The sequence below is a fragment of the Lissotriton vulgaris genome, chromosome 7, assembly GCF_964263255.1.
Source record: "Lissotriton vulgaris chromosome 7, aLisVul1.2, whole genome shotgun sequence".
In the NCBI taxonomy this organism is placed as follows: domain Eukaryota; kingdom Metazoa; phylum Chordata; class Amphibia; order Caudata; family Salamandridae; genus Lissotriton; species Lissotriton vulgaris.
Genome location: NC_141695.1, coordinates 1,316,012,454 through 1,316,033,961, shown reverse-complemented (window position 1 = coordinate 1,316,033,961; position 21,508 = coordinate 1,316,012,454). Strand labels below are relative to the sequence as shown.

At 43.2% G+C, this 21,508-nt stretch overlaps 1 protein-coding gene across 2 annotated transcripts in view; it reads right to left on the bottom strand.

Annotated features, from left to right (window-relative positions):
- LOC147703583 (uncharacterized) overlaps positions 1-21,508 on the bottom strand; it is a 1,699,045-nt gene that overhangs the window by 1,400,133 nt on the left and 277,404 nt on the right. The window lies entirely within an intron of this gene.

Here is a 21,508-nt window from a genome sequence, read left to right as displayed (position 1 = left end):
AAGTAGCTCAGAGTTGTCTATTGTAGGTGCCATGGTTTGAGAAAGGCTTGTGGGTTTGCAGAGCTCTCGAACTACTTTAAAAATGTATTTGGATGAATTACCATTGTCTTCAATCCTTTTTGTATAATAGTTTTCCTTTGCATTTTTTAGGGCGCAATGATAACATTTCAGTTTGGTTATGTAGCTCTGTCTGCCCTTGCTATCCTTACTCAGTCAGTCTCCATTTATGCTCCTGGTTTCTACACTTTCTTTTTATTAGCTTTAGTTCTAATGAGCACCATTTTTAGGATCGCTATTTATTGTTGGATTTACTGTTTATTTTGGGAGTGCATTGATCAAGTGCTTTCTCGATTTTTTTTGCAGTTGTTCAGCTTCCTCTTGGACAGAGTTAGTGTAAGACATGTCAGGGTTATAGTGGGAGAAATGTGAGGCAAACAAGTCAGGGGTGATTCGGTTCCAGGCTCTTTTCCCTGATTGAGACTCTGTTTTTGCCTGGGTGGTTTATCGGGAAGGCTAACGGCAAAGGAGATTAGGGAGTTGTCGGTCTAAGGCAATGGTCTGATGTCATGAACATTAATAATCTCGAAGTTAGAGAACTGTAGATCCAGTGTATGTCCACCTATATGGGTTGGTCCTTTGATCCACTGAACTAATTGTATTATTGCCATGTCATTTTCTAGATATTTGGCCCCCGGGTCGGTGAGGTTTTCGTGATGGATATTGAAGTCAACAATAATTAAAAACTGTTTCTGTTTAAGGCAGAGAAGCAGTTCTTCCAGCATTAGGAGCATGAGGGGTGCGGCCATGAATGTATCTTGAAGACGCCTCAGTGACTCTTGGAGTTGATAGTAGGTCATGGAGTCGAGGAAAGAGAGTATGATGTCCAAAACACCTGCAGATAGGTGACAAAGCCACCATCCGGGTATGCCGCTCTGAGGGAGGAAACCGGCTGCAGGCGTGCATGTGCCTCTACATCAGCGGTCATCGGGAGTAGTAGGTGGTACAAGAGAGGAAAAGACGGAGCAAACAGTTAGCAAGGCAAGCTCTTTTCCCAAACTCATTCCATGCCCATAGCATGCATACCATGGTATCCACCTGGTACCGCACATGCCTGATTGGCCCATATAAGGCCTTTGAAGCACGCACGGGCCTGCAAGGTCAGCCAGCCTTAAGAGCCATGTGTGGCTGGAACTGGATAAGGTGGAACCAGTAGTATCAAAGTGTGCGTGGGCGGTTAGGAAATTCAAATCCATATCAGGCACTCTTTTTCTCCAAGGGTAGCATCAATATCTTCCACACTACCGGCGTCTGTTTACTGGCCCATGACACAGAGATCAAAAGGGAGCGTAGTCTCTACCGGAAGCAGGCCATTAGGGGGAGCGACAAGTTGATGAAGGGGCATAAGAATTTGAGGAGTATAACCATTTTTGCAATGGCCTGTCTTCTGTTTCAAGGCAGTAGCAGTTCCGACCAGGCAAGCACCTGGTCCTTGAGCCACGTCACCAGTTTGCCATAATTCTCCTGCCACAGTTCCTCAGTGTTCTGGCTGAGCCTTATACTTGGATAACAAACAGGGTCACAGGCCCAAGTCAGGGGAAATAAAAAAAGAAGGTTTGTGTGCCCGCCATGAATGGGAAATAGGTAGATTTCTCCCAGTTAATCGAGATGCCTGCCATCCTGCATTACTGAAGGAGAGGGTCCAGGTTATCTGACAGATTTCTGACAGGCAGGGTGTAAAGCAGACAAATCAGGAAAATACATTTATTGCAAGGTGTTCTATGAGTTGAAAAAGATATCGTCATTCACGTGAATCAAATGCCTTAGTGGCATCCAGAAATTCAGCATCAGCACTTAAAATTTGGGTCTATTGTGTTAGAGGGCAAAGAATGTTTACAGATTTTGAGCTGTCGACTTGCCCAGAACAATGTCTGATTGGTCCAGACAGACCACATGCAGCAAGAGAGGAAAGATGAGTGAGGCGATCTACTTGGACAGACATTTATTATCAATATTAATCATGGAGAGAGGCCTACAGGAATTGTAGGCCTAGTCTCCTTATCTGGTGTCAGAATGGCTACTATAAGAGCCTCGCAAAGTGAGGACGGAAGCACACCGATCTGCATGGACTCCTCATACATATCAAGAAGAGGTGGAGCAAGCAAGGGTGCAAATTCCTTATAAAACGAGGCGGAGAAGCCATTGATGCCAGGGACCTTGTCACTTGTTCAAACCCCAGCTGGGGAAAATCGTTTTTTAAAAAAATTTATTATTATTTTTTTTATATTGTTTTTCTTTTTTTAAAGAATTTATTTATTTTAGCAGAGTGAAATATAGTCATTTGGAAATCCTCAACTGATAATAATAAAAGACCATGTAAAAAAATCAGTGGCATATGTCACATCAGCTGTGGCATATGCCACATGACAGAGTGACACGTGTCACATGCCAGGAATGGGCTCCAACCCCTACTGTTTCAGTGCCAACTGCCAGACAGTGCAGCAGCAGCCTGGGTGATGCTCCGTTCGGCTGCTGCTGGATAGCAGGCCGCCTGCTCAGGCTCTGGCGTGCACTGAGTGACAGCGCCTGCCGCGAGCCCCGTCCACACCTATTCATCAGGAGCTTCACCAACAATCTCTGCCACGCTACTTACCTCGGCCGGGATATCCCTATCTAGCGGCTGGCTCCGAACAAGGCTTTTCGCAGTGAGATCGTCCGGTGGCGCGCGCGCGGCTGAGCTCAAACGGCTCTCCCTCCCTCTGACGCACGCCGCGTAACGCCTCATCCCTTGCAAGCTGCACTGCCGCCTCCCGGCGTCCGGAAAGCGAGGGCCCGCCGAGGGTGCCTTGCAAATACCGCGCATACCTAACAACATTGAAAAGCCTGTGGCGAGAGGTGCTCCGGAAAACCCCCATTAGCTCCATACACATTTCCTCTCAACGCTGTATGTGCCTTTCGAATTTATTTTTGTTTATTCTTCACATTGAGTAATTAATGACTGTCGTCTTTTTAGGACGAGTTTAAGTTTTGACCTTAACGGAGCACCACAAAGCAACCAAAATCAAGAAATGACCTAACATTTTTATGAGGTCATATTCTAAGAAGTAGTGAAAGTGGGGGTTACGCACAACAGTCACGTTTTCAGATTACTTTTTATGTGATGATATTTCATAGATACTGACATTTTAGAAGAGGAAAGTTGGAGATTTGGGAGAAGTTAAGCCGGGGAGGCCGCCACAATCCCAACCAGGGGCCGCCACGAATATGTATGTATCCGATTCCTCGTGGCGGCCCCTGGGGTTTGGCGGCCCTGTGCAGGTGCACACTTTGCACATGCCTAAAGCCGGGCACCAGGGTACACGGCGCAGTGAAGAAAACAGCGGTGAACCGGCTGGCTGTCTCAGAATTAAGTGGTGACAGAGGTGGCAACGCGAAGTGCCAAGTGAAGTTCTGGTGCTACATCGGACCTGAGCAGGCCAGCACCTTAGAGTGAGCATGCTGTGCCCTGTGCGTTTGAGGCAGCCACACTTCGATTGGCAGATGTGGTAACGCTTGGGCTGTCTGGTAAGGTGAGGCTAGATCTAAGGAGGTCCCTACTGGCTACACAGGTGGATTACCAGGACTGCACCAGGTCAGAGTTCAGTCTCTGCGAACAGGTGAGGACAACGTAGGTGGAGTGCAACCGGTGGGGCTCGGGGTTTGTATTTGGCCCAGGCCCAACATCTACGAACTGAGTGTACGACACCTGAGCTAACAAACTCATTGACTAAGTTCATGCCACAGCAGGTACTCATAGCCTGGGGACCCATTAAGGATAGCTCTAGGCTGATGCTGTCTCCCTACAGCACTGACATGAGCAGTGGTCAGAATTAGGGGCCTGGGGGGGGTTGGATCGGGCCAAACCTCCCCATGCACAAGCCCCATCTCCTTGCCTACCACAGGAGAACTACAGGGGGTGAGCATGGAAACAGCACTCCTGGCCTCCCAAAGGAAGTGACATATACTGAAAGGAGTCCAGCACGAGTGGCACATAATAGGAGGTGCATGACTGGTGAACACCTGTGTGGAACCTGGGGGACTGGGGAAAACAGAACGTGGTGGGAGACAACAGTCCATGAGTCTTGCCTCTCCCTTAAGTCTAGACACCTAGGGAAGCACTGGGCCGCCTACGTACAGAGGCAACACCAGCGCCTGCACAATCCATCACAATTGCAGCCCAGGTGGAGCAAGATCAGAGACCACTCGAGTTGGTGACAACCCTTACCATCAACTTTAAATTAGACATGTGTCCTGCAAGCGGTAGAGAAACTAGGAATCTCCTTGGAATGAACACATACCTCTCTTGAGGACCGCTAGACAAAATCTCAGTAGACTTTACTGTACTACATGCTGACCATCACAAGTTGGCCAACAAGGTACGCGACATAGAGCACGAGTTGGCAGAGGTCTGCCCTGCTGCCTGGGCTGCAATAGCAGAAGTACAAGACTTAATTGCATGAGTACAGCTACTGGAACGTCAAGTAGAGGATGCCGAAGGCCGTTCTCAACAGGATAACATCTGGGTAGCTGGATTGCCAGAAAGAACAGAAGAACCAGATGCTTTGGTATACACTGAGCAATGGTTACGGAACCTGCTACCACCTTATGCACTCTCATCCTTCTTCACAGTCGAGAGGGCCCACCGAGGACCAGCAAGACGCCCACAGCCAGAAGTGAGACCAAGGCCCTTTCTCTTCCGCCTCATAAACTATAGGTATTGTGGCACTATACTCAGGGAGGTTTGCAAATTGGAGTAGGTGAAGGTGGAAAACACTACAGTGCTCTTTCTCCCAAATTATACAATGGGAATGCAGAGACAGAGGCGTTCGTTTTTGGTGGTCAAGCGGCAACTACATGAATAGGGCATTAGCTACTTTCTTCTCTGCCTGACTCAAGTAATTTCTGATTACAGGACTCGTCTCTTTGATACCGACGGAGGAGGCCTGGACCTGGCTGGAGTCTTCTGGGCACCGGTCACTGAGAACCAGGTGAGAGGAGCTTGTGCAGGTTGGTGCTGGATGCGATCCCAGCCACAGAGGGAAGCGCAAGAGAAAGAGACGCCTACCTTCACAACCAAGCGCTGCCTCAAACCTGGAGCAGGTGATACAGGAAAGACGACATGCATTGCAGATAGCTGCGATGATGTGCGACCACATCAGTAGACAGGACCTGGTTGCCTCATCTGAACGCTTCGCCAATGAAGACCGCTTCTCCGCAATGTGGCCACCTGGTGAAGGGTCAAGATGATCCCCAAGCGTAACACCACAGACGGCAGTTGAACTGATCTAAATTATGTTAGCCTCCATGGTCCACATGCTGCAACACAATGTTCTGAGCACACCACAGAGATCTTGGGGATATCAGAAGGAAGTGCACCATCAACAGGACGTTGGAGAAATGCCTGGACTGTTGGGTGCCCTTTCTAATTGGACTTAGAACTAGTGAAATGGCACTGTGCGCTTGTCACTGCAACATCTTGGTGCATCAATGCACTTGCTTCACATCCCTCAATGGGCCCTAAACTCTAGAAAACCAGTGAGATTAGTTGTTAGGTACTGCAAGGCATTATGAACAGTTTTGATGGAAACATGTTGTCTCTTTGCTCTCATCCCATTCACAATTTCATTGTTTTTATCTTCCTTAGCTATGATATTCTCAATATTTAAACAGTATATAGGTTGACAGGTGTGCCCGTCACCTATAAACCTTAGACAAGACACCTGGCTCCCTCCCACATGCTGCAACAACCACACATGATTGCATACCTAGCCCACATGATACATGTTGACCACTAACATGGTCCCCTGGAATGTGAGGGGAATGCATACACCCTCGTACCGCTATGCCACGTACTCCTACTTTAAGCGCAGATCGGCCCACATGGCATTATTACAGGAGACACACCTTACACTACCTGAGACTCGCAGACTCCAGCGCAGATAGCGAAGTCAGGTGTTTGCCATAGTATTTTCCTCATATGACAGAGGGGTGCTTTACTTGGGTGAGACAAGGTTTTCCCTTTGCAGTGGATAAGACAGAGGTAGACACAGATGGCTAATATGTGTTTGTGAGTGGGCACCTTGATCGGAGACGCGTATTAATCGGGAATGCATACAGCCACAACAAAGATTAGGCAACCTTCTGTCATGTGCTAATGGGTGAATTAGCTCAATGGAATGCCCTCCCCTGGCTCATAAGAGGGGACTTTAATGCAGGCATACTCTTTTTACTCCCCACCACATGGCCTCCATGTTTGCATTGACCGCTTTGTGGGATCGGCTGCCCTGCTCCCTGGTCGTCAGCACATAGAATACCTAGGGCGGACACACTAGGACCACAACCCCCTAACTCTACCCGATGGAATGGAAAGACATTGGGCAAGTCACATATGTATGGCACCTCTTGCTAGCTTGCTCGAGGATCTGCCCTTTTGGCCATCACTGGGCACCACTATAAATACCTTCTTTGAAACAAATACGCTGACAAAGGGGTGGAATCGGAAGCATTCAAAGTTGTGATCAGGGGACAATGCTTGGGTCTTAACTCAAACGAGCAGTGTTCAGCCTGCAACATAGCACAAGCCTTCTGTCCTTTGCTGGGGTGGGACTCGGACCCCCAGCTGGCACCTGATCCCCTGAAAGTGGAAGGGGCCACTCGCCAACAAAACTGACGCCGGTCTCCCGCAGCACGAGACACTCAAATAGACCATGCTCAGCCCGCAACTTAGCTCAAGCCTTCTGTCCTTTGTTGTGGTGGGACTCGGTCCCCCAGACGGCACCTGTGCTCCTGCAAGTGGGAGGGGGCACTCACCAACAGAACTGACGCCGGTCTCCCACAGCACAGGAGACTCAAATGGGCAGTGATCAGCCCACAACAAAGCGCAAGCCTTCTGTCCTTTACTGGGGTGGTACTCAGCCCCTCAGCTGCCACCTGTGTTCCTGCAAGTGGGAGGGGGCACTTGCCAACAAAACTAACACCGGTCGCCAGCAGCATCTGAAGGTGGCTGTGCTGGGCCCAGTCTCTTGGTTTTTCTTTTATTCGTCTCCCTACAACTGGACTTGGCCTGATTGCAAAAGCAAAAAGTGCCCTAAGACCCAACAGAGCTTCCTAAAGGTTAAACTGCTGTGACCCCAAGATGTTAAAGAGAAAGGGGAGCCACTTGGAACCAATAAGGGAAAAGGACGAGGCCCAATGCAATTCAATTAAAAACTATCTGACTTATGTTATGAACGCTATTAAAAGCAAGATCAATTGGGTTGAGGCAAGGATGGACTCAGCAAAAACAAAGTCTGGTTCTATTATTGACAAAACTACACAGGTTGACCATATTGAACATGTAGAGAAAGGCCCTGGTATTCAGTCCATGCCCAAGTCCTTAAAAAGAGCAGAATCACTTCCTCTCGAAAAGATTCCTCAGCACACTCCCTGCTTGATCCCTAACCCCTGTGAGATCACAAATATGCAGTTGTTATCTGCACTGGAAGTTATATCTCAGTTGGATATAGAAGAACCACAGAAGCTCATCCACCCTAACTCTCGCCCACTGACCATACAAGGGTCAAATAAAAAGAAAAATGCAGGGGAAAAAAGTACAAGAAGGAGACCCAAGGGAGAGCCTGATATGAATAAGCTGGGCACAAACTATTCAGTCAGTTTTGATCTAATGAGTGAACAGCTAAACTCTATAGTTAAACTATCTTCTGGGGCAATTGAAAAATTAACTCTCCTAGAGGGAAAGATTGAGAAAGTAATATCGTCCAAAGAAAGGCTCATAAGCAGAGTTGCTGCCCTGGAAGAGCAGGGGAATTCAAGGGTCTCAAAGGGCTGACATTGGACCTGTAAATAAAATACATGCCACTCAACAAAGAGAAGAACAAAGGCAAATGCAACCCCTAATCCCTGAAACACATGTGAAGACCCTAGCTAAACAAGTGGCACGAGAATCAGGGACACCGATCATAGGGCGCCTCAAGTATCTAATAGTGTCAATCAATCTGACTTAAATGGAATACGCCCCATATTCTGCCGGCATGCACACCTTATATAATAGTATTGGAAAATGTTCCCTCACTCTAGCAGGAACAGTATGAATCCCATGTACGCATGTGTCTTTAGTGAACAAGGTCTCCTTCTGGCTGAAGAGAAATTCTAACTGGCTAAGAAAACTTTCTAGGGAAATCATTTCTACAAAAAGAGTTAAATGGATGGGTTTAGCCCCAAAGTCATCTCCTGGGGATTGTATAATTGTAAACTTTAGGAATCTGATCCTGGTCAAAACTCTTTTTCACCGTCTCCCCAAAAAACATTCTACAGCTGAGGGCATCAGAGCACAACCCCTAGAATATTTCTACCAGCTGAAAGTCTGTATATCAATAGGACATCTAAATAGACCATCACAGTTAGACCCCAAAACAGATGAAGCAGTTTTTCCAAAATCACAAAACAAGCTGCCACTCTCAAATAGATTTGAGGCTCTGTCTGACATGGAATTACAATGCTGACAGTTATTGGACTCAGGGGGCATGACCTCAAAAGAATACTGTGTAATACCATCTGCGCCACTTTATTCTGTGTCCAATCCTGGACCCACCCAGGTTGAGGGCTTTAATATGATCTCACAGAACATTGCGGGTCTTTGCTCCAAGATTGATAACCCAGACTGGAAAATGTTGGTAGAGCAACACGCAATTGTTTGCTGCCAAGAGACCTGGCTAACAGACTCTCCTTACATAGATGGATATGCCTCTTATTGTGTCCCAGAAGCACCATCAAGATCAAGCAAAGCTAAAGGAGGCTTGGCTACTTTTATATTAGTATATCTGACAGACTTTACGATTAGAGAACTATGTACATCCTGTATTCTCAGTTGCTTATAATTACTCTGCCTAAATCATTCAATTTGCTCTTAATCAAGTATTATTACAATGTATTTGATCCAATTGCAACCAAGATCATATATGACCTACAGGATGTAATATCCCAAGCCCAGCATGATCATCAAATAATCTGGGCTGGGGATTTTAATACAGGAATTGGAGGCCATAAAGTTCAGGCATTGTGTGGTATCTGTGATGGGAGGGATCTGCCCCTGATGCATTTTAAACATACGCCACATGGGGACTCATTGAATAGAAGTGTTTTTGTTAAGAACCTGAAATTTTCTTCAGATCTGGAAGCGGCCACTTCACCCCAGATCCCAACATATATGGGTGCTACATAAAATTACACTATTGATTATATTTTTTCAGTGAAGATGTATCAGAGTCTATTAAGGGATGTATGGTAATGGCTAGCTACTGGATGATTCAAGCTAGCCTGGCTGATGAAGGGTGTTACCCAGAAACCGGTCCCAGAATGCTTGTTTCCCATGGCTTAGCAGTTCGGGCTGGACTGTTCCCCTGAGGGACAGGGCCAGGACTTATTTGCATATAGCTGGGTCTGAACTGAGATGGCAAAGTGAGCTAAAGAATGATGATGGATTTAACCCACACCTGTGACGGGGGTGAGTGTCTGGAAAATTTCAGCACTCCATCCATCATCTGCTTGTGTTTACTTTGTTCGCCCTAAGTTGGCAGGGTATGCCCAGACGTGGGTCCCTTGCTCACTTTGCCACTTGATTCAAACTAGCCTGGCTGGTGAAGGTTGTTACCCAGAAACTGGTCCCAGGATGCTTGTTTCCGGTACAGAGAGGATCTGGCTTGGCAGTTCAGACTGGACCGTACCCATGAGGCACAGAGTCAAGACTGATTTGCATATAGCTGGGACTGAACTGAGGTGGCAAAGTGAGCCAAAGAATGTTAATGGATTAAACCCAGATCTGTGACTGGGGGTGAGTGTCTGAAAAGTTTCAACGCTTCGTCCATCATTTCCTTGTGTTTGCTTTGTTCGCCCTAAGTCGGCAAGGTATGCCGAGACATGGGTCCCTTGCTCACTTTGCCATTGGATTCAAGCTAACATGGCTGATGAGGGTGTTACTCAGGAACCGGTCCCAGGGTGCTTGTTTCTGGTTCAGGGAAGACCTGGCTTGGCAGTTCAGGCTGGACTGTTCCCATGAGGCCCAGGGTCAACACAGATATACATCTGAACTGAGGTGGTGAAGTCAGCTAAAGAATAATGATGGATTCAACCCAGATCTGAGACTTGGGGTGCGTGTCTGAAAAGTTTCAGCACTCCATCCATCATCTCCTTATGTATGCTTTGTTTGCCCTAAGTCAACTGGGTTTGCCCAGACACGGATCCCTTGCTCACTTTGCTACTGGATTCAAGCTAGCCTGGCTGATGAAGGGTGTTACCCAGAAACCGGTCCCAGGATGCTTGTTTCCGGTTCAGGGAGGATCTGGCTTGGCAGTTCAGGCTGGACTGTTCCCATGAGACACAGGGTCAAGACTGATTTGCATATAGCTGGGTCTGAACTGAGGTGGTGACGTAAGCTAAAGAATGAAGATGGATTCAACCCAGATCTGTGACTGGGGGTGAGTGTCTGAAAAGTTTCACCGCTTCCTCCATCATCTCCTTGTGTTTGTTGTATTCTTCTTTGGAGTAGATAATTCTGTAAAGCGGTTTCACTTCAGAAGGGTATCCAACCTCCAGAATCATTTGCCTGCTACAGCCTGTGTCTTCGTCCCGATGGAGATTTTTTCTTCCAAAAAAGAGACTAAACCTGAACGTAGAAACCTGCACTGCGACTGTGTCTAAAAGCTTCCCAATGACAAAGCCTCATTCTTAGACACTGTCAGCTGCCTTGCCCAGCTGAACTTTACCTTCTCCGACATTTGTATTAAAATGTTCTTTTAAGTCTGAAAGTAAGTGGAAATCGGTCCCAATGCACCTTGCCTATATGGACCGCACTTCATCGAGGTCAGCCATAACTTTCATCTTTGTACCGGTCTCGGGCGACTAGATACCTACGGTTTCCGTTTTGATCTTGTAGGTGCTGTTTTTCACAAAAACTTTACAAATTTTTAACTCAAGTTCTACTGATTGGATTTTATTTGTTTTGTGTCAAAATATTTATTAGATTCTTCTCTATTTTTCCAAATTGGTGTGAGATTTGTCTTGTGTTTTCACTTTATTACTGTTTGAGTGCTACGTAAATACTTAGCACATTGTCTCTAAAGTTAAGTTGGACTCCTTTTGTCCCAAGCTACCAGAGGGTTAAGCGCAGGAGCATTTAGTTACTTTTGTAGTTCACCATGACACAGATTGTGGTTTCTGCTTGAGGAGGGGTTTTACCATCTTCAACCAAAAACCCAATGTCCTACAACAGAGAACAGGTATTACACTGGGGAGAAGCAGGACAAGCTCCCTGCATTTACATTTGAAACAAGGGCAGCTCTGGGCATCAGCAGAGCAGGTATACTAATTAAGAACATTGCACAGGGAAGCCGCAGTGCATGTGTTCCTCATATAGAAGACATGTATAGCACCAGCAGAAAAAGTTCAAGCTTCCTTTACACATTAACATTGTAGGCAGCATTGGCAGAAGCAGTACACGCTTGCTAGCATGTGTGACTGGTTAGGCCAGTCCCATTGCTTCCCCTAGAATTCTGTGACTTTTAGTTATACACACATTATTGTTTCATCTTAAATTAATAAGAAATACAACACAAAATCACTAAATAATTAAACATGTTTGGTATGTATAATAAGTCATTTGGTTTGTAATCTGAGAATGTCTTTTAGTTTTGATCAATCCTAGTCAGGATGGGAGGTTAACGGCTAGACAGACAGATAGAGTTGCAAAAAAGTTGCAAAGATAAATGGACAGACAGGCTTATAGAGTTGCAAAGATAGATAGATAGATAGATAGATATATAGATAGATAGATAGATAGATAGATAGATAGATAGATAGACAGACAGACAGACAGACAGACGAACGGACGGACGAACAGACGGAAGGACGGAGAGACGGACAGACGGATCGACGGACCGACCGACCAACACTTCATCTCACTGTGGGTCTGGATGTACCCTTTTATCTATGATGTTGAAATGTATTTTGTTCAAAGCAGTTCTTATGTTGTGATATGCTAATTTGGTGTTTCTAAATGCTAAGAAACACGTGTTGCAATTACGAAAATTAATGACTTCCTGCTTAGTGGCCTTACAAGGATAGAATGATGATTTGGCAAGATACCTTTCTGCAGCTGCGTGAAAGGGAGAGGGCAGGAATGCACCATATTTAGCATTATAATGGCTCATTTCTGTCATCTCCTTGTGCGGATGCACTTTTGGCTGCCCATCACCAACTCAGACACCCTTGCATCATGATGCAACACTGAATGCTTTGCAGACAGGATTGTTTCTATGCAGGAAGGGACCCTTCTTGCACAAAAAACAATCCTCAGAGGCTTTTTATCTTTCTATGCGCGTTGCAGAATGCAGCACAAGTAGAAAAAGGAAAAATGATGATAAATGAAGATATTTCTCCTTGTTGCTCTTCCCCTGGGAAGGCAAAGCTTTTTGACGTATTACCAGGCCTACCACTCATGGTAAATCTGGGAATGTGCCAAATTCCATGGGTGGATGCATGGGAATACCCACGCTCCACGTATGGAACACCTCCCAGGGGCAGAGTAAAGCAAGCCAGCAACTTGCACTGTCTCCAGATTTACCGTGGCACCACAGGGCCACGCAAGATAGCCTTGTTTGGCTTGATAAATCTGACTTTAGTTTTGCGTTGCCCTTAGGTTACCTTGTCAGACGAAAGGGCAACACAACATTTCATAAATCTGGCCCATGATATTTAGTGAGGAAACGAGTGAAGCAATGATTCCAATGACTTGACAAACTATTATTGTTTTCTATGTTATCGGCATATGGCAATAACATATTTGCTGAAACAATTGTCCTTCAGTGAGTATTGAGAACAATGGCACTTGCGGGTGGCACGAGTGAAAGAGGGGTTCCTAGCAGCTTCCTGCTATTGTGCTCATGAGTAATCTATGGCAGTGAATGCCCTGCGCTGTCTGGGTGGTCTTCCATTTTAAACTTAGCGAGCCAAAATAGAAGGCTTCACAGGCCCACAAAGTGAGTCGGACTGATATAACGAAAGACTCTGAGAGGATCGTCCCAATCCTCAGCCCATTGCAAACAGGCTGAGAAATATCCATCCATCTATCTCAGAAACCAAGAGAGAAAAACGCTCGGGCCAGGAGGATGAGTCGAGATACAAATTGCTTCAGGAAATTAGCCCACCTTGCATCACCACAAGGCAATCGGAGATTGATTCCACTGATACCTCGGATTGCGCATAATCTCAAGTCCTCCCAGTGTTGCAGGGATACATTTCAAATTCCTTAATATAATACTCAGAGGTGCATGTTGCTTGGCAGGGCTGGGAATTAGCAAAAATGCCCCCCGGAAAAGCAGCAGAGATGAAAAATAAAATGTCAATAAAGTTTATTTTTAGACAGCTGGGTTAGGGAAAGCACTGGCTTCCAGTGCTCTTGACAGCGCTGAGAGAGGCCTCTCCCTCCAATCCTGGCATTGCTCTCATGCTGGTTAGCAGCAAATGAGCAGCACCAGGATTGGTTAGGGGAATTGGTTGGAACCTGGAGAAGACAGAAGCAGAAGACGGATGGACGTGAGTCGGGTGTCATGCTGCAAGCAAGGTAAGTGGCTATTTCTAGTGATTCACAAAAAGAGGCTGAGACCTATATAACCGCACCCATCACAATGTGGAAAATTGTTTGAGAAAGTGGTGCTCAGATATGGGGGATCAGCCTTCCAAGCCCCCTAAGCGGAATTGATGCACAAACTAATTAGAGAAAGAGATCCGCACCAATCAATTGTTACAAGTAGAATCTGAAAAAATAAAACACTTCATTCATCGAAGCACTTGGATTGAAAATTGCACATACTTCAATCAAATCTTCATAATTATTTATATATGTTGTACAGGAGGTAGCCAATGCATTTCATCCCAATCCAGGGATTTCTTCTGGGCTTGGTCCTTATAGTTCGATTGGCCTCATAACATCTATTCATATTCCAGTTTTCAAATTTGAAGGTAACCTTAATCAGGCCGTACTGATTCTCCGTTGTACATTGAAACAGTTTCAGCCCATGCGGCAGTCGGATCTTCAAAACAACAGCTAAAGTTTCACACCGTCCGTGGGAAATGTGGACACATTTCCCACGGACTGTGTGAAACTTTAGCTGTTGTTTTGATGATCCGACTGCCGACATGGGTTAGAACTGTTTCTATGTACAACGGAGAATCAGTACGGTCTGATCAAAATTACCTTCAAATTTGAAAGGGTAGATGGTGTTTGATTACATCATCTATCAACAAATTTTCTAATATTTTGTTTAATGTGTATGGCCCTACTGCTCCGGGTTGTCAGTTTTGGTAAACATTGCTCAGAAACTATTGCAACATTTGAGTAATCAATTAATACTGGCTGGGGTATATAATCATTGTGTTGATCCCATTGTTTGATAGACACTCTTCAGCTCACTATATTCCCAATAAATCACTAAAACCATTTGTGCATGCTATTCGGCATCATCACCTGACAGAGGCCCGGTGACTATGCAACCCTTCCTTGAGGGAATACACTTATTTTTCTCCAGTTCATCATACCCAATCTAGGATAGATCTTATTTTTCTCTCTCATCATTTTACTCAATTGTTGCACAGTTCAGAGATAGGCACCATTTTAATTTTCTACAATGCCCTAGTATCAATTCAACTAGACCTTTTACTTGTATGCAAGTCTCCTTAACGGTGGAGATTTCATAATTCTGTACTGCTGCACACTGATTTTACTTCCTTCTTCACTGCCTCTTTTCATGATTTTTTTTTATTTTCATCTTTCTGATGCTATTTCCTTTAGTATCATTTGGGATGATTTTAAGGCTTCAGCCTGAGATTTCATCATAAATTTGAACTCCAAGAGAAAGGAAAGCTTCTCAGGCTCACTCGGAAGCCTTACTTAAGAACATCAAATGTCTTGAACATATTTACTACACTTTTCGTAAACACCAGTCCATGCAACACCTAATTTTAGCCAAATTATCTTTAGAAAAAGTATCCACTTAACTTGCCTTGTCTCATCTTCTTAAGTCTAGTGCCAAGTGAAAATGAAACAAACAAGATATTTACCTAATCCAATACAGAATATTTTAGTCAAACACACTCTATCGACTCAGATATTTTGGATCAATTTAGTTCCTTTTATGCCAATTTATATACAACTGATTATTCGCCTTCAAATCAAGATATTCTGTATTATCTTTCCTCTATTCAAAAAAACGATTTTCTCTCATAGATTTTTCTTCTTTGGAAACATTACTGCTGCTTTCAGAATTATATCTCGCTATGCTTTTCCTAAACAATATAAAGCACCTTGGTGCAACGGTTTTACTGAAGATTTTTACATTTATTTTCTCATATTATCTTGCTCAAATGACTTACTTTACTTCAATCTTTTTCTGATTCTTTTATGTCTTCTGGATCTTTTCAGGATGTACTTATTTGTCTTATCACGAAAGATGGTAAGGATTTGCGTTACTGCAAAAATTACAGACCCATCTCTTGGTCAATTAAATTATAAAATTTGTGCCAATGCACTTGTCACTAGGCTACTACATCTTCTGCCCATTCTTCTTGGGAAGGAGCAATCAGGGTTTGTCCCAGGTTGATATCTTTCAGACAACACTCATCTGTTCTTTGATATTTTATCTAAGTCTACTGATCTTCCTGAACTTTTGGCAGTCATCGTTTTAGATGCTGAAAATGCTTTTGACAGGGTTAACTAGTCTTTCTTTTTCATGTTCTTAGCTGGTTTCATTTTGGACCTAAAATTATTAATATGGTCTCCCTCTTGTACTTTGTTCTAACCTGTATTATATTTATCTGGTTACATTCTGTTACTTTCTCCCTAGCTGCTCAGCCAGTGTGAATGTGATGCATGGACTGTTGGTATGATGGTCTTGAATGGAATGTTTGGGTGCCTGGATGCTTGGGGGGGACAGTTGGATTATGGGCTGAGAAGCAAGCAGACTGCTCCTGGTGGGGCTGCATCTCTATAACTCAATTACTTGTAACTGAACTCAATAAATCTACGTAAAACTACATCCTTGCTTCGGACTTCATCACTGCAGAATTTTGAAGATGACCTGAACCAAGACTTAAGAGTGCTACAAGTTTTAAAGGACCAGTCTGTGCAATGGAAATTATGAACACAAAGAAACCTACAGAAATAAAGAGTAAAGCATCAAGAATGGAGCTTCAGGCAAGCCAGCCCCACCAGTGTCCTTGTCAACAGACAGCCCCAGCCTGGACATGCTCCATTAAACTTTTAAAAATGAAATTTATTCTAGTGGGTAAGTTGTGTGAGCCTGACTACTTACACTTGTTAATTCTGTTACATTCTACTTCAATGTGGAAGCTGCACACATTGACATTTTTATGTGGTTGGATTTTTGTGATAAGCTGCACTAGTCTGGTATACACTCACTAAAACATGCTGGGGGCTGTTGGGCTCAACAGACCTGTCAATCTGAGGTAGAGTGCCTTATCAGTGGTAGATCAGGCTTGGTATTGTGGTGCACACTTGATGTGGAGTGTTTGGTGAAGACACAGAGAGTTATGAAATTCATGTCCTGTCAACATGCAGTGGCAGTCTTAGGAAGATTTGGCATTAGCCACAGAGTGTCTGGTATTCTCTGCCAACTGCTAGCGTGTTGCGCTGTTTCTCTGCTCTTTATTTTGATGTAAGCAAAACATTGGGTTTTGTCCCATAATGCCCAGCTTGCATTTGGTCACATCTGGTCAACTGCGAGTGCACCTGCATACATGTACTGGAGTCTTAATAACACGAGCACGTTGTATAATACAGTTTTACGGCTTCTTTGCTAGAACAATAGTTCAGTTTGGTGCATGGAGTAGAATCTTCACGTTGAGGGATTATTTTGTGCAAAGGAACGTGTTTCGAGCACATATGTATGGGGCTCTCCTTTATCCTTTGTTTGGCAATCAATTTTCTAACTGAAGTAAAGTACGGTGGTACGCGCTTGGAACTAAATCGTTTTTGACATATTGCAAGTGATTCCTGTGACATATACAAACATTTGCTTTCAAGTCTTGCTAGAAGGTTTACAACAGTTTGTCTTTACTCAAGTATTGCTCATTTCTGCTTTTGTCACATGTCTAGTGTTACTGGTATACTACAGTGACAAAAAATCATACCACACATAATACAAACCAACTCTGTTTCCAGTTGTGTTTACCTTTCACGCAAGGAATGGGTTTTATTCCCATTTAACTCAATGTTGTCATGTTTCTTATGTGTGTAAGTCACCCTGTGCTTCACCCTTTGTTTGTTGTAGTGGGGGTTAGTCCCATCTATGCAGTTTCTAGTGGGTGTTAGTCCCACCTATGCAGTTCTAATGGGTACTAGTCCCATGTATTTCTATTACTAATGGGTATGAATAGGATGTGTTCTACTGTTCTGTGCACGTTTTCTAACCTCCACTTAGGGGTTGTACTGGGTTTGAGTCCCATGTGTTCTATTGTTCTGTTCACATTTCATAATCTTCACATAGAGGTTTTAACGGGTACTAGTCCAATGTGTTCTTCTGTTCTGTTCATGCTACTAACCTCTAAGTAGGGGTTCTAATGGGTACGAGTCCCATGTGTTCTATTGCTCAGTTTATGTTTCTAACCTTCACATAGAGGTTCTAATGGGTATAAGTCACATGTGTTTGTCTGTTCTGTTCATGCTACTAACCTCTAAATAAGCGTTCTAATGGGAATGCGTCCCATGTGTTCTATTGTTCTGTTAACATTTCTAACCTTCATATAAATGTTGTACTGGGTATGAGTCCCATGTGTTCTATTGTTCTGTTCACATTTCATATTCTTCACATAGAGGTTTTAACGGGTACTAGTCCAATGTGTTCTTCTGTTCTGCTCATGCTACTAACCTCTAAGTAGGGGCTCTAATGGGTACGAGTCACATGTGCATCATTTTTTGTACTGTACACACTCGTGGTTCTCTGCCCTTTGGTTTTTTGGGCTGAATGGCCGGCAGTCAACCTTCTTTTCTTTCTTTACCTTCTATTTTCTTCGGCTTATGTTGGGTGTAGATGTTCCATGTTGTTTCTGGTCCATTTATTCATCTGTATTTTGGGTAAAATCAGTTTGGGTGTCCGTCACCCAATTCTATTGTTTCTTAAAAAAATTATAGGAGGATGATGGGAGGGTTTTATATATATATTATGTATATTTATCTATGCATCTCCTCTATATTTTTATTATTTTTATTCTTCTTACTTGTACTTCTTGTACATCTCTTGTATATTTCATATTCTCTTGTACTCACTCTTGCACATCTCAAGTGCATTTTCCTTCTTCCCCTCGCTTGATTTTCTTGGTAACTTTGCTATGATTCTTTCACATTTGCATTCACTTTCTTCTTGCTTGTTCTTTACTTTTCCATTTTTATACTTCTTGGGGTACTCCCTGTTTGTATCTTTTTCTTAGCAGTTTCTATCTTGTTTTGTGAAAGAAGGGAAGGTATGTTGAAACCTGTATTATATTTAACTGGTTCCTTTCTGTTACTTTCTCCCTAGCGGGTCAGCCAGTGTGAATGTGATGCATGGAATGTTCGTGTGATGGTCTTTGATGGAATGTTTGGGTGCCTGGATGCTTGGGTGTAACAGTTGGAGTATGGGATGAGCAGTAGGTAGACTGCTCCTGGTGGGGCTGCATCTCTACAACTCAACTACTTGCAACTGAACTCAATAAATCCACCTAAAACGACATCCTGGCTACAGACTTCGTCACTACATACTCGTCACCACAAGCTGCCATTTGTACAAATGGTCTTACTTCTGCTTTCTTCCCTTTAGGCAGGAGAGTTAGGCAAGGATGTCCACTATCTCCATTTCTCTTTAATTTGACACTTGCATCTTTTTTTGTCCAGGATTAGACAAAACCATCTTATCAATGGGTTTTCTTATAATGCTCAATATATATCAAACTTGCTGCGATCTTATAGGAAACGTAATTTTATTTGATCCTCTTTTCTTGGAATAACAAAAAGTCTTGTATGTCCCTATCTAAATTGAAGAGTCCTAAAGCATAAGGGGGTGTACATTTTCCAGATTTTGCTAATTACCATAAAACATTTCTTTTAAATCAGTCTGTTCATTGGATTTTTTTCTCCTTCTAATTTTACTCCAATATGGGTAGACTTAGAACGAGAGTTTCTCTATCCCTTTTCATTTCTTGAAATCATCACGCCTCAGAAGATATGTACTCTAATTGCTCTTCATGCAGGTAAATTATTGGGTTCAGTTATTACGTGTCACTCTATAAACCTAGGAACTTTTTTGGACTTTACAATCTAGCATAACTATTTGATACAACTCAATAATAAACCTATTTATTGGCCCTCTTGGAGACTTAAGGTCTCCTTTGGGTCAAACAATTGTATCAAATTGATTATTTGATTTCTTTCTCAGAGGCTTACACATTGTTTGGTTTATAAGCTACTTCGCGTCATACATTTCTGCTCCTTCAAAATGTCATATCTCTATCATACACTTCTTTTCAGATGGCTGTCCTCACTAATCCACCATTTTTCAATAATTTAACTAACCTTTTGCTTACAAATCCAAAAGCCTCACCTATTTATTCCTTCCTCCAATGTGATATTAGTGATTGTCCTAAAACTCCCAATTAAACTTGCGGGGATACCTGACTTTCAAGTTACCTTGCCTGTCTCTACATGGAAACAGATTTGGATCAAGATTATGAAATCCTCTTGTGCAGTCAATACAATACAATCATTTTGTCCCGTTCATAATGGAATTTTTACAATGACGGTTCTCCTTCATAGGATTCATTCCGATACTCCAGACACATGCTGGACGTGTTCTGCACAACATGCTGACCGTAAACATTAAATTTGTACTTTCCCTATGTCTCCACTTTCTGGCGCCAAGGTTAGGATCAAATCAATTCCATATTTTGTTTAAATATTCCCTACCCTATTTTAAATGTTTTTTTAGGAAGCGTATCGACTGTGTGGGCTGTTTCATTTACTGCTTGCATAATAGACCTTTTGTTGGCAGTTGCCTTTCAACAAATCACTAAACATAGGAAAGATTTTATGCAGTTGTCGTCAAAAGCATGGTGGTACACAGTCTGTTACAATCATAGATTAGATACTGCTTATATGCATTCCATGTCTCTTGTTTTCAAACAGCATGAACTATGGGCATCAATTACTCAGTTTTTATACGACTCTCCCAAGCGATGTTCTATGCTCTCCCCTGCAATTCAAGAAGTACTTAAACCCCCCTGATTCCCTTTTTAGTTGCAATGTTTTTTCTTATCTAATTATTGCTGTTTGATTATATATTCATACATTTTTCTTGATATTTACAATCAGATAGTTATCCAATGTGGTTTCCTTTGTATTACAGTCCTTCTCCTTTCTTCTTCGCCCCTTCTTTCTATTCCTATTGATTGTGCTCTTTTCATTTTCATTTTCTAATGTATTCATTTGTATTTTAATTAATGTATTCCTGTCATGATTTAAATAATTTTTTTGTTAAACTTTAAAACCTAAAATAGTGTTTGGGGTTCTCTGTGCTAATAATTATTTATTCTAACCCAAATAAACCTTTTTTGTATCAACCTTAGAATAAGGACAGATGAAGAAAAAACATAAATTCGAAACCTATCTTTTGCAGCTTGCTTTCAGTTCCTAGATTCCAGTCCATAGCTCAGCATTTCATATTAGGACTACAAATTTGAATTGCATGTAACGAAAAGATCTCAGTATCACACTAACCTATCTACAAAAAAGAAATTGTGTTCTCCATGTTACATAATGTAGTTTGAAGCATGCATATTAACCTTCTATGCTGTTTTATGAGTTTAAACTGTGACTAGACAAACTATAGGTCTCTGCAGAAAATGGATTACCCACCAGAGTTATCTTACAGCTATTATTATCCTCTGAACATTGCTGGGCACATACAGATCTTAGCAGAAGGTTCCTTAACCCGTTAGACCTTTTAAAATGCTGCCTCTTTGTGAACCATTAAGCAAGCCAGAACAAATACTTTAGTTTTGCCCTTAGTGCCAATTTCTTTATGGCAGAGTTAAAAAACAAATCAATAAAATGACAACTAAACTCCAATTTTAACCCCTTGCATGCTTCAGATGGCCCCCGGCTGTCCGACATCACTGTGGGCGTGTGCGGAGGACAGCCTGGGGCCATTCGAACCCCACCCACTGAATAAATCGCCCGCACCGCGGGGGAATTTGCCCAGCGCGCAGGGGGTTAATGACTACTTCTCTTGTGACTCCGCCCTCTTTCCGCTGGTACACTTTGACCTAGATTAAAAGTTTCCCATTGATGATATGTAAGCTAACAGGACTGTTTCTGTGACATCTGTGGGTTTATGTTTACGTTGTAACATTGTACTTTTCAGACCAAGCCATC